The following is a 16,479-nucleotide window of genomic DNA, read 5'->3' as shown; positions in this document are numbered from 1 at the left end:
CACTTCATCCACACTATCACACATAGTCCCTTCCACCAGCATCTCCACTACACCCACTCTATCAGACATAGTCCCTTCCCACTGCCATCTCCACTACATCCACTCTATCACACATAGTCCATTCCCACTACCATCTCCACTACATTCACCCTATCACACATAGTCCCTTCCCGCTACCATCTCCACTACATCAACACACTATCACACGTAGTCCGTTCCCACTACCATCTCCACTTCATCCGCACGATGACACATAGCCCCTTCCCACTACCATCTCAACTACATACACACTATCACACATAGTCCCTTCCCACTGACATCTCCACTACAACCATATTATCACACAGAGTCCCTTCCCACTAACATCTCCAATACAGCCACCCTATCGCACGTAGTCCGTTCCCAATACCATCTCCACTACATGCTCACTAGTACACATAGGCTCTTCCCCCACCATCTCCACTGCATCCACACTATAACACATAGTCCCTTCCCCCACCATCTCCACTGCATCCACATTTTCACACATAGACTGTTCCCACTACCATCTGCACTTCATCCACACTATCACACCTAGTCCCTTCCCCCACCATATCCACAACATCCACAGTATCACACATAGTCCCTTCCCACTACCATTTCCACGACATCCATACTATCACACATAGTCCCTTCCCACTACCATCTCCACTATGTCCACACTGTCACACATAGTCCATTCCCCCACCATCACCACTGCATCCACACTATCACACGTAGTCCATTCCCCCTACCATCTCCACAACATCCACACTATCACACGCATTCCCTTCCCAATACCATCTCCACGACATCCACACTATCCGACTTAGTCCATTCCGACTACCATCTCTACTACATAAACTCTATCATACATAGCCCCTTCCCACTACCACCTCCAATGCATCCACTCTATCACACATAGTCCATTTTCACTACCATCTCCACTACATTCACACTATCACACATAGACCCTTCCCCCACCATCTACACTTCATCCATACTATCGCACATAGTCCATTCCCACTACCATCTCCACTACATACACACTATCACACATAGTCCCTTCCGACTACCATCTCTACTACATCAACTCTATCACACATAGTCCCTTCCCCCCCCATCTCCACTACATCCACAGTATCACACATAGACCCTTCCCACTGCCATCTCCACTGCATCCACACTGTCACACATAGACCTTTACCACTGCCATCTCCATTACATCCACACTATCACACATAATCCCTTCCCAGTACCATCTCCACTACATCCACAATATCACACATATATGTCATATAGTCCCTTCCCGCTGCCTTCTCCTCTACATCCACACTATCACACATAGTCCCTTCCCGCACCATCTCCACTACATCCACAACACCACACATAGTCCCTTTCCACAGCCATCTCCACTACATCCACACTATCACACATAGTCCCTTCCCCAACCATCTACACTTCATCCACACTATCACCTATAGTCCCTTCCCGCTACCATCTCCACTACATCCACACTATCAATCGTAGTCTGTTCCCACTACCATCTCTACTTCATCTGCACTATGACACATAGTCCCTTCCCACTACCATCTCCACTACATACACACCATTACACATAGTCCGTTCGAACTACCATCTCCACTACAACCATGTTATCACACAGAGTCCCTTCCCACTAACATCTCCAATACATGCACACTATCGCAGGTAGTCCGTTCCCAATACCATCTCCACTACATGCACACTAGTACACATAGGCTCTTCCCCCACCATCTCCACTGCACCAACACTGTCACACATAGACCCTTCCCCCACCATGTCCACAACATCCACACTATCACACATAGTCCCTTCCCACTACCATTGCCACGACATCCATACTGTCACACATAGTCCCTTCCCACTACCATCTCCACTACGTCCAACCTGTCACATATAGTCCCTTTCCACTACCATCTCCACCACATCCACAATATCACACATATATGTCATATAGTCCCTTCCCACTACCTTCTCCCCTACATCAACACTATCACACATAGTCCCTTCCCCCACCAACTCCACTACATCCACAACACCACACATAGTCCCTTCCCCCACCATCTCCACTACATCCACACTATCACACATAGTCCCTTCCTCCACAATCACCACTGCATCCACTCTATCACACATAGTCCATTCCCACTACCATCTCCACTACATCCACACTATCACACATAGTCCCTTCCCCAACCATCTACACTTCATCCACACTATCCCACATAGTCCATTCCCACTACCATCTCTACTGCATCCGCACTATGACACGTAATCCCTTCTCCCTACCATCTCCACTACGTCCACACTATCACACGCAGTCCCTTCCCACCACCATCTCCAGTACAACCACGCTATCACACATAGGACTTTAACACTGCCATCTCCATTACACCCACTCTATCACACATAGTCCTTTCCCAGTACCATCCACACTATCACACATAGTCACTTTCCATTACCATCTCCACCACATCCACAATATCACACATATGTCATATAGTCCCTTCCCACTACCTTCTCCTCTACATCAACACTATCACACATAGTCCCTTCCACCACCATCTCCACTACATCCACTCTATCAGACATAGTCCCTTCCCACTACCATCTCTACTACATCCACTCTTTCACACATAGTCCCTTCCCCCACTATGTCCACTACATGCAAAGTATCACACATAGTCCCTTCCCACTCCCATCTCCACTACATCCACACTATCACACATCGTCCCTTCCCACTACCATCACCACTGCATCCACACTATCACACATAGTCCCTTCCACCACCATCTCCACTACACCCACTCTATCAGACATAGTCCCTTCCCACTGCCATCTCCACTACATCCACTCTATCACACATAGTCCATTCCCACTACCATCTCCACTACATTCACCCTATCACGCATAGTCCCTTCCCACTACCATCTCAACTACATACACACTATCACACATAGTCCCTTCCCACTACCATCTCCACTACAACAATGCTATCACACGGAGTCCCTTCCCACTAACATCTCCACTACATCCACACTATCACACATAGTCCATTCCCCCACCATCACCACTGCATCCACACTATCACAAGTTGTCCATTCCCCCTACCATCTCCACAACATCCACACTATTACACGCATTCCCTTCCCAATACCATCTCCACGACATCCACACTATCCGACTTAGTCCCTTCCGACTACCATCTCTACTACATCCTCTCTATCATACATAGCCCCTTCCCACTACCACCTCCAATGCATCCACTCTATCACACATAGTCCATTTTCACTACCATCTCCACTACATTCACACTATCACACATAGTCCCTTCCGACTACCATCTCTACTACATCCACTCTATCACACATAGTCCCTTCCCCCACCATCTCCACTACATCCACAGTATCACACATAGTCCCTTCCCACTGCCATCTTCACTACATCCACACTGTCACACATAGACCTTTACCACTGCCATCTCCATTACATCCACACTATCACACATAATCCCTTCCCAGTACCATCTCCACTACATCCACAATATCACACATATATGTCATAAAGTCCCTTCCCACTACCTTCTCCTCTACATCCACACTATCACACATAGTTCCTTCCCCCACCAACTCCACTACATCCACAACACCACACATAGTCCCTTTCCAAAGCCATCTCCACTACATCCACACTATCACACATAGTCCCTTCTCCCTACCATCTCCACTACATCCACACTATCACACATAGTCGCTTCCCACTACCATCTCCACTACATCCACACTATCACACGTAATCCCTTCTCCCTACCATCTCCACTACATCCACAGTATCACACGTAGTCCCTTCCCACTACCATCTCCAGTACAACCACGCTATCACACATAGGCCTTTAACACTGCCATCTCCATTACATCCACTCTATCACACATAGTCCCTTCCCAGTACCATCTCCACTACATCCACACTATCAAACATAGTCACTTTCCACTACCAACTCCACCACATCCACAATATCACACATATGTCATATAGTCCCTTCCCACTACCTTCTCCTCTACATCAACCCTACCACACATAGTCCCTTCGCACTACCATCTCCACTACATCCACACTATCACACATAGTCCCTTCCACCACCATCTCCACTACATCCACTCTATCAGACATAATCCCTTCCCACTGCCATCTCCACTACATCCACACTATCACACATTGTCCCTTCCCACTACCATCTCCACTTCATCCACACTATCACACATAGTCCCTTCCCATATCATATCCAATACTTCCACACAATAACACGTATTCCCTTCCCTCTGCCATCTCCACTACATCCACACTATCACACATAGCCCCTTCCCCCACCATCTCCACTACATCCACACTATCACACATAGCCCCTTCCCCCACCATCTCCACTACATCCACACTATCACACATTGTCCCTTCCTACTACCATCTCCACTTCATCCACACTATCACACACAGTCCCGTCATCCTACCATCTCCACTACATCCACAGTATCACACGTAGTCCCTTCCCACTACCATCTCCACTACATCCAAACTATCACACGTATTCCCTTCCCTCTGCCATCTCCACTACATCCACACTATCACACATAGCCCCTTCCCCCACCATCTCCACTACATCCACACTATCACACATTGTCCCTTCCTACTACCATCTCCACTTCATCCACACTATCACACATAGTCCCGTCATCCTACCATCTCCACTACATCCACAATATCACACGTAGTCCCTTCCCACTACCATCTCCACTACATCCAAACTATCACATGTAATCCCTTCTCCCTACCATCTCCACTACATCCACACTATCACACGTAGTCCCTTCCCACTACCATCTCCAGTACAACCACGCTATCACACATAGGCCTTTAACACTGCCATCTCCATTACATCCACTCTATCACACATAGTCCCTTCCCAGTACCATCTCCACTACATCCACACTATCACACATAGTCCTTTCCACCACCATCTCCACTACATCCACTCTAGCAGACGTTGTCCCTTCCCACTGCCATCTCCACTACATCCACACTATCACACATAGTCCCTTCCCACTACCATCTCCACTTCATCCACACTATCCCACATAGTCCCTTCCCATGTCATATCCAATACATCCACAGAATAACATGTATTCCCTTCTCTCTGCCATCTCCACTACATCCACACTATCACACATAACCCCTTCCCCCACCATCTCCACTACATCCACACTATCACACATTGTCCCTTCCTACTAACATCTCCACTTCATCCACACTATCACACATAGTCCCGTCATCCTACCATCTCCACTACATCCACAGTATCACACATACTCCCTTCCCCCACCATCTATATTTCATCCACACTATCACACATAGTCCCTTCTCCCTACCATCTCCACTACATCCACACTATCACACGTAGTACCTTCCCACTACCATCTCCACTACATCCACACTATCACATGTAATCCCTTCTCCCTACCATCTCCACTACATCCACACTATCACACGTAGTCCCTTCCCACTACCATCTCCAGTACAACCACGCTATCACACATAGGCCTTTAACACTGCCATCTCCATTTCATCCACTCTATCACACATAGTCCCTTCCCAGTACCATCTCCACTACATCCACACTATCACACATAGTCACTTTCCACTACCATCTCCACCACATCCACAATATCACACATATGTCATATAGTCCCTTCCCACTACCTTCTCCTCTACATCCACACTATCACACATAGTCCCTTCCACCACCATATCCACTACATCCACTCTATCAGACATAGTCCCTTCCCACTGCCATCTCCACTACATCCACACTATCACACATAGTCCCTTCCCACTACCATCTCCACTTCATCCACACTATCAGACATACTCCCTTCCCATGTCATATCCAATACATCCACACAATAACACGTATTCCCTTCCCTCTGCCATCTCCACTACATCCACACTATCACACATAGCCCCTTCCCCCACCATCTCCACTACATCCACACTATCACACATTGTCCCTTCCCACTACCATCTCCACTTCATCCACACTGTCACACATAGTCCCTTCCCCTGTCATATCCAATACATCCACACAATAACACGTATTCCCTTCCCTCTGCCATCTCCACTACATCCACACTATCCGACATAGTCCCATTGGACTACCATCTCTACTACATCCACTCTATCACACATAGTCCCTTCCCCCACCATCTCCTCTACATCCACAGTATCACACATAGTCCCTTCCCACTCCCATCTCCACTGCATCCACACTATCACACATAGTCCCTTCCCACTACCATCACCACTGCATCCACACTATCACACATTCTTCCTTCCCACTACCATCTCCACTTCATCCACTCTATCAGACATAGACCCTTCCCACTGCCATCTCCACTACATCCACTCTATCACACATAGTCCATTCCCACTACCATCTCCACTACATTCACCCTATCACGCATAGTCCCTTCCCGCTACCATCTCCACTATATCAACACACTATCACACGTAGTCCGTTCCCACTACCATCTCCACTTCATCCGCACTATGACACATAGCCCCTTCCCACTACCATCTCAACTACATACACACTATCACACATAGTCCCTTCCCACTACCATCTCCACTACAACCATGCTATCACATGGAGTCCCTTCCCACTAACATCTCCACTACATCCACACTATCACACGTAGTCCATTCCCCCTACCATCTCCACAACATCCACACGATCACACGCATTCCCTTCCCAATACCATCTCCACGACATCCACACTATCCGACTTAGTCCCTTCCGACTACCATCTCTACTACATCCACTCTATCATACATAGCCCCTTCCCACTACCACCTCCAATGCATCCACTCTATCACACATAGTCCATTTTCACTACCATCTCCACGACATTCACACTATCACACATAGACCCTTCCCCCACCATCTACACTTCATCCATACTATCGCACATAGTCCATTCCCACTACCATCTCCACTACATACACACTATCACACATAGTCCCTTCCGACTACAATCTCTACTACATCCACTCTATCACACATAGTCCCTTCCCACTGCCATCTCCACTACATCCACACTGTCACACATAGACCTTTACCACTGCCATCTCCATTACATCCACACTATCACACATAATCCCTTCCCAGTACCATCTCCACTACATCCACAATATCACACATATATGTCATATAGTCCCTTCCCACTACCTTCTCCTCTACATCCACACTATCACACATAGTCCATTCCCCCACCATCTCCACTACATCCACAACACCACACATAGTCCCTTCCCACTGCCATCTCCACTACATCCACACTATCAGACATTGTCCCATCCCACTACCATCTCCACTTCATCCACACTATCACACATAGTCACTTTCCACTACCCTCTCCACCACATCCACAATATCACACATATGTCATATAGTCCCTTCCCACTACCTTCTCCTCTACATCAACACTACCACACATAGTCCCTTCGCACTACCATCTCCACTACATCCACACTATCACACATAGTCCCTTCCACCACCATATCCACTACATCCACTCTATCAGACATAGTCCCTTCCCACTGCCATCTCAACTACATCCACACTATCACACATAGTCCCTTCCCACTACCATCTCCACTTCATCCACACTATCACACGTACTCCCTTCCCATGTCATATCCAATACATCCACACAATAACACGTATTCCCTTCCCTCTGCCATCTCCACTACATCCACACTATCACACATAGCCCCTTCCCCCACCATCTCCACTACATCCACACTATCACACATTGTCCCTTCCCACTACCATCTCCACTTCATTCACACTGTCACACATAGTCCCTTCCCCTGTCATATCCAATACATCCACACAATAACACGTATTCCCTTCCCTCTGCCATCTCCACTACATCCACACTATCCGACATAGTCCCATTGGACTACCATCTCTACTACATCCACTCTATCACACATAGTCCCTTCCCCCACCATCTCCACTACATCCACAGTATCACACATAGTCCCTTCCCACTCCCATCTCCACTACATCCACACTATCACACATAGTCCCTTCCCACTACCATCACCACTGCATCCACACTATCACACATTCTTCCTTCCCACTACCATCTCCACTTCATCCACACTATCACACATAGTCCCTTCCACCACCATCTCCACTACACCCACTCTATCAGACATAGTCCCTTCCCACTGCCATCTCCACTACATCCACTCTATCACACATAGTCCATTCCCACTACCATCTCCACTACATTCACCCTATCACGCATAGTCCCTTCCCGCTACCATCTCCACTATATCAACACACTATCACACGTAGTCCGTTCCCACTACCATCTCCACTTCATCCGCACTATGACACATAGCCCCTTCCCACTACCATCTCAACTACATACACACTATCACACATAGTCCCTTCCCACTACCATCTCCACTACAACCATGCTATCACACGGAGTCCCTTCCCACTAACATCTCCACTACATCCACAGTATCACACATAGTCCATTCCCCCACCATCACCACTGCATCCACACTATCACACGTAGTCCATTCCCCCTACCATCTCCACAACATCCACACTATCACACGCATTCCCTTCCCAATACCATCTCCACGACATCCACACTATCCGACTTAGTCCCTTCCGACTACCATCTCTACTACATCCACTCTATCATACATAGCCCCTTCCCACTACCACCTCCAATGCATCCTCTCTATCACACATAGTCCATTTTCACTACCATCTCCACTACATTCACACTATCACACATAGACCCTTCCCCCACCATCTACACTTCCTCCATACTATCACACATAGTCCCTTCCGACTACCATCTCTACTACATCCACTCTATCACACATAGTCCCTTCCCTCACCATCTCCACTACATCCACAGTATCACACATAGTCCCTTCCCACTGCCATCTCCACTACATCCACACTGTCACACATAGACCTTTACCACTGCCATCTCCATTACATCCACACTATCACACATAATCCCTTCCCAGTACCATCTCCACTACATCCACAATATCACACATATATGTCATATAGTCCCTTCCCACTGCCATCTCCACTACATCCACACTATCAGACATTGTCCCTTCCCACTACCATCTCCACTTCATCCACACTATCCCACATAGTCCCTTCCCATGTCATATCCAATACATCCACACAATAACACGTATTCCCTTCCCTCTGCCATCTCCACTACATCCACACTATCACACATAGTCCCTTCCCTCTGCCATCTCCACTACATCAACACTATCACACATAGCCCCTTGCCCCACCATCTCCACTACATCCACACTATCACACATTGTCCCTTCCTACTACCATCTCCACTTCATCCACACTATCACACATTGTCCCTTCCTACTAACATCTCCACTTCATCCACACTATCACACATAGTCCCGTCATCCTACCATCTCCACTACATCCACAGTATCACACATACTCCCTTCCCCCACCATCTATATTTCATCCACACTATCACACATAGTCCCTTCTCCCTACCATCTCCACTACATCCACACTATCACACGTAGTACCTTCCCACTACCATCTCCACTACATCCACACTATCACATGTAATCCCTTCTCCCTACCATCTCCACTACATCCACACTAACACACGTAGTCCCTTCCCACTACCATCTCCAGTACAACCACGCTATCACACATAGGCCTTTAACACTGCCATCTCCATTTCATCCACTCTATCACACATAGTCCCTTCCCAGTACCATCTCCACTACATCCACACTATCACACATAGTCACTTTCCACTACCATCTCCACCACATCCACAATATCACACATATGTCATATAGTCCCTTCCCACTACCTTCTCCTCTACATCCACACTATCACACATAGTCCCTTCCACCACCATATCCACTACATCCACTCTATCAGACATAGTCCCTTCCCACTGCCATCTCCACTACATCCACACTATCACACATAGTCCCTTCCCACTACCATCTCCACTTCATCCACACTATCACACATACTCCCTTCCCATGTCATATCCAATACATCCACACAATAACACGTATTCCCTTCCCTCTGCCATCTCCACTACATCCACACTATCACACATAGCCCCTTCCCCCACCATCTCCACTACATCCACACTATCACACATTGTCCCTTCCCACTACCATCTCCACTTCATCCACACTGTCACACATAGTCCCTTCCCCTGTCATATCCAATACATCCACACAATAACACGTATTCCCTTCCCTCTGCCATCTCCACTACATCCACACTATCCGACATAGTCCCATTGGACTACCATCTCTACTACATCCACTCTATCACACATAGTCCCTTCCCCCACCATCTCCACTACATCCACAGTATCACACATAGTCCCTTCCCACTCCCATCTCCACTGCATCCACACTATCACACATAGTCCCTTCCCACTACCATCACCACTGCATCCACACTATCACACATTCTTCCTTCCCACTACCATCTCCACTTCATCCACTCTATCAGACATAGTCCCTTCCCACTGCCATCTCCACTACATCCACTCTATCACACATAGTCCATTCCCACTACCATCTCCACTACATTCACCCTATCACGCATAGTCCCTTCCCGCTACCATCTCCACTATATCAACACACTATCACACGTAGTCCGTTCCCACTACCATCTCCACTTCATCCGCACTATGACACATAGCCCCTTCCCACTACCATCTCAACTACATACACACTATCACACATAGTCCCTTCCCACTACCATCTCCACTACAACCATGCTATCACACGGAGTCCCTTCCCACTAACATTTCCACTACATCCACACTATCACACATAGTCCATTCCCCCACCATCACCACTGCATCCACACTATCACACGTAGTCCATTCCCCCTACCATCTCCACAACATCCACACTATCACACGCATTCCCTTCCCAATACCATCTCCACGACATCCACACTATCCGACTTAGTCCCTTCCGACTACCATCTCTACTACATCCACTCTATCATACATAGCCCCTTCCCACTACCACCTCCAATGCATCCACCCTATCACACATAGTCCATTTTCACTACCATCTCCACTACATTCACACTATCACACATAGACCCTTCCCCCACCATCTACACTTCCTCCATACTATCGCACGTAGTCCATTCCCAATACCATCTCCACTACATACACACTATCACACATAGTCCCTTCCGACTACCATCTCTACTACATCCACTCTATCACACATAGTCCCTTCCCTCACCATCTCCACTACATCCACAGTATCACACATAGTCCCTTCCTACTGCCATCTCCACTACATCCACACTGTCACACATAGACCTTTACCACTGCCATCTCCATTACATCCACACTATCACACATAATCCCTTCCCAGTACCATCTCCACTACATCCACAATATCACACATATATGTCATATAGTCCCTTCCCACTACCTTCTCCTCTACATCCACACTATCACACATAGTCCATTCCCCCACCATCTCCACTACATCCACAACACCACACATAGTCCCTTCCCACTGCCATCTCCACTACATCCACACTATCAGACATTGTCCCATCCCACTACCATCTCCACTTCATCCACACTATCACACATAGTCCCTTCCCATGTCATATCCAATACATCCACACAATAACACGTATTCCCTTCCCTCTGCCATCTCCACTACATCCACACTATCACACATAGCCCCTTGCCCCACCATCTCCACTACATCCACACTATCACACATTGTCCCTTCCTACTAACATCTCCACTTCATCCACACTATCACACATAGTCCCGTCATCCTACCATCTCTACTACATCCACAGTATCACACATACTCCCTTCCCCCACCATCTATATTTCATCCACACTATCACACATAGTCCCTTCTCTCTACCATCTCCACTACATCCACACTATCACACGTAGTACCTTCCCACTACCATCTCCACTACATCCACACTATCACATGTAATCCCTTCTCCCTACCATCTCCACTACATCCACACTATCACACGTAGTCCCTTCCCACTACCATCTCCAGTACAACCACGCTATCACACATAGGCCTTTAACACTGCCATCTCCATTACATCCACTCTATCACACATAGTCCCTTCCCAGTACCATCTCCACTACATCCACACTATCACACATAGTCACTTTCCACTACCCTCTCCACCACATCCAAAATATCACACATATGTCATATAGTCCCTTCCCACTACCTTCTCCTCTACATCAACACTACCACACATAGTCCCTTCGCACTACCATCTCCACTACATCCACACTATCACACATAGTCCCTTCCACCACCATATCCACTACATCCACTCTATCAGACATAGTCCCTTCCCACTGCCATCTCAACTACATCCACACTATCACACATAGTCCCTTCCCACTACCATCTCCACTTCATCCACACTATCACACGTACTCCCTTCCCATGTCATATCCAATACATCCACACAATAACACGTATTCCCTTCCCTCTGCCATCTCCACTACATCCACACTATCACACATAGCCCCTTCCCCCACCATCTCCACTACATCCACACTATCACACATTGTCCCTTCCCACTACCATCTCCACTTCATCCACACTGTCACACATAGTCCCTTCCCCTGTCATATCCAATACATCCACACAATAACACGTATTCCCTTCCCTCTGCCATCTCCACTACATCCACACTATCCGACATAGTCCCATTGGACTACTATCTCTACTACATCCACTCTATCACACATAGTCCATTCCCACTACCATCTCCACTACATTCACCCTATCACGCATAGTCCCTTCCCGCTACCATCTGCACTACATCAACACACTATCACACGCAGTCCGTTCCCACTACCATCTCCACTTCATCCGCACTATGACACATAGCCCCTTCCCACTACCATCTCAACTACATACACACTATCACACATAGTCCCTTCCCACTACCATTTCCACTACAACCATGCTATCACACAGAGTCCCTTCCCACTACCATCTCCACTACATCCACACTATCCGACTTAGTCCCTTCCGACTACCATCTCTACTACATCCACCCTATCATACATAGCCCCTTCCCACTACCACCTCCAATGCATCCACTCTATCACACATAGTCCATTTTCACTACCATCTCCACTACATTCACACTATCACACATAGACCCTTCCCCCACCATCTACACTTCATCCATACTATCGCACATAGTCCCTTCCCACTGCCATCTCCACTACATCCACACTGTCACACATAATCCCTTCCCAGTACCATCTCCACTACATCCACAATATCACACATATATGTCATATAGTCCCTTCCCACTACCTTCTCCTCTACATCCACACTATCACACATAGTCCCTTCCCGCACCATCTACACTACATCCACAACACCACACATAGTCCCTTTCCACAGCCATCTCCACTAAATCCACACTATCACACATAGTCACTTCTCCCTACCATCTCCACTACATCCACACTATCACACATAGTCACTTCTCCCTACCATCTCCACTACATCCACACTATCACACATAGTCCCTTCCCACTACCATCTCCAGTACAACCACGCTATCACACATAGGCCTTTAACACAGCCATCTCCATTACATCCACTCTATCACACATAGTCCCTTCCCAGTACCATCTCCACTACATCCACACTATCACACATAGTCACTTTCCACTACATCACACATATGTCATATAGTCCCTTCCAACTACCTTCTCCTCTACATCAACACTACCACACATAGTCCCTTCGCACTACCATCTCCACTACATCCACACTATCACACATAGTCCCTTCCACCACCATCTCCACTACATCCACTCTATCAGACATAGTCCCTTCCCACTGCCATCTCCACTACATCCAAACATCACACATAGTCCCTTCCCACTACCATCTCCACTTCATCCACACTATCACACATAGTCCCTTCCCATGTCATATCCAATACATCCACACAATAACACGTATTCCCTTCCCTCTGCCATCCCCACTACATCCACACTATCACACATAGCCCCATCCCCCACCATCTCCACTACATCCACACTATCACACATTGTCCCTTCCCTCTACCATCTCCACTTCATCCACACTGTCACACATAGTCCCTTCCCCTGTCTTATCCAATACATCCACACAATAACACGTATTCCCTTCCCTCTGCCATCTCCACTACATCCACACTATCCGACATAGTCCCATTGGATTACCATCTCTACTACATCCACTCTATCACACATAGTCCCTTCCCCCACCATCTCCACTACATCCACAGCATCACACATAGTCCCTTCCCACTCCCATCTCCACTACATCCACACTATCACACATAGACCCTTCCCACTACCATCACCACTGCATCCACACTATCACACATTCTTCCTTCCCACTACCATCTCCACTTCATCCACACTATCACACATAGTCCCTTCCACCACCATCTCCACTACACCCACTCTATCAGACATAGTCCCTTCCCACTGCCATCTCCACTACATCCACTCTATCACACATAGTCCATTCCCACTACCATCTCCACTACATTCACCCTATCACGCATAGTCCCTTCCCGCTACCATCTCCACTACGTCAACACACTATCACACGTAGTCCGTTCCCACTACCATCTCCACTTCATCCGCACTATGACACATAGCCCCTTCCCACTACCATCTCAACTACATACACACTATCACACATAGTCCCTTCCCACTATCATCTCCACTACAACCATGCTATCACACAGAGTCCCTTCCCACTAACATCTCCACTACATCCACACTATCACACATAGTCCATTCCCCCACCATCTCCACTACATCCACACTATCCGACTTAGTCCCTTCCGACTACCATCTCCACTACATCCTCTCTATCATACATAGCCCCTTCCCACTACCACCTCCAATGCATCCACTCTATCACACATAGCCCATTTTCACTACCATCTCCACTACATTCACACTATCACACATAGTCCCTTCCGACTACCATCTCTACTACATCCACTCTATCACACATAGTCCCTTCCCCCACCATCTCCACTACATCCACAGTATCACACATAGTCCCTTCCCACTGCCATCTCCACTACATCCACACTGTCACACATAGACATTTACCACTGCCATCTCCATTACATCCACACTATCACACATAATCCCTTCCCAGTACCATCTCCACTACATCCACAATATCACACATATATGTCATATAGTCCCTTCCCACTACCTTCTCCTCTACATCCACACTATCACACATAGTCCCTTCCCCCACCATCTCCACTACATCCACAACACCACACATAGTCCCTTCTCCCTACCATCTCCACTACATCCACACTATCACACATGGTCCCTTCCCACTACCATCTCCACTACATCCACACTATCAGACGTAATCCCTTCTCCCTACCATCTGCACTACATCCAGACTATCACACGTAGTCCCTTCCCACTACCATCTCCAGTACAACCACGCTATCACACATAGGCCTTTAACACTGCCATCTCCACTACATCCACACTATCACACATAGTCACTTTCCACTACCATCTCCACCACATCCACAATATCACACATATGTCTTATAGTCCCTTCCCACTACCTTCTACTCTACATCAACACTACCACACATAGTCCCTTCGCACTACCATCTCCACTACATCCACACTATCACACATAGTCCCTTCCACCACCATCTCCACTAAATCCACTCTATCAGACATAGTCCCTTCCCACTGCCATCTCCACTACATCCACACTATCACACATTGTCCCTTCCCACTACCAACTCCACTTCATCCACACTATCACACATAGTCCCTTCCCATGTCATATCCAATACATCCACACAATAACACGTATTCCCTTCCCACTGCCATCTCCACTACATCCACACTATCCGACATAGTCCCATTGGATTACCATCTCTACTACATCCATTCTATCACACATAGTCCCTTCCCCCACCATCTCCACTACATCCACACTATCACACATAGTCCCTTCCCACTCCCATCTCCACTACATCCACACTATCACACATAGTCCCTTCCCACTACCATCACCACTGCATCCACACTATCACACATTCTTCCTTCCCACTACCATCTCCACTTCATCCACACTATCACACATAGTCCCTTCCACCACCATCTCCACTACACCCACTCTATCAGACATAGTCCCTTCCCACTGCCATCTCCACTACATCCACTCTATCACACATAGTCCATTCCCACTACCATC

This window comes from Mobula birostris, chromosome 25 (assembly GCF_030028105.1).
Source record: "Mobula birostris isolate sMobBir1 chromosome 25, sMobBir1.hap1, whole genome shotgun sequence".
NCBI classification, from domain to species: domain Eukaryota; kingdom Metazoa; phylum Chordata; class Chondrichthyes; order Myliobatiformes; family Myliobatidae; genus Mobula; species Mobula birostris.
Note: the sequence above shows the minus strand (reverse complement) of the source record.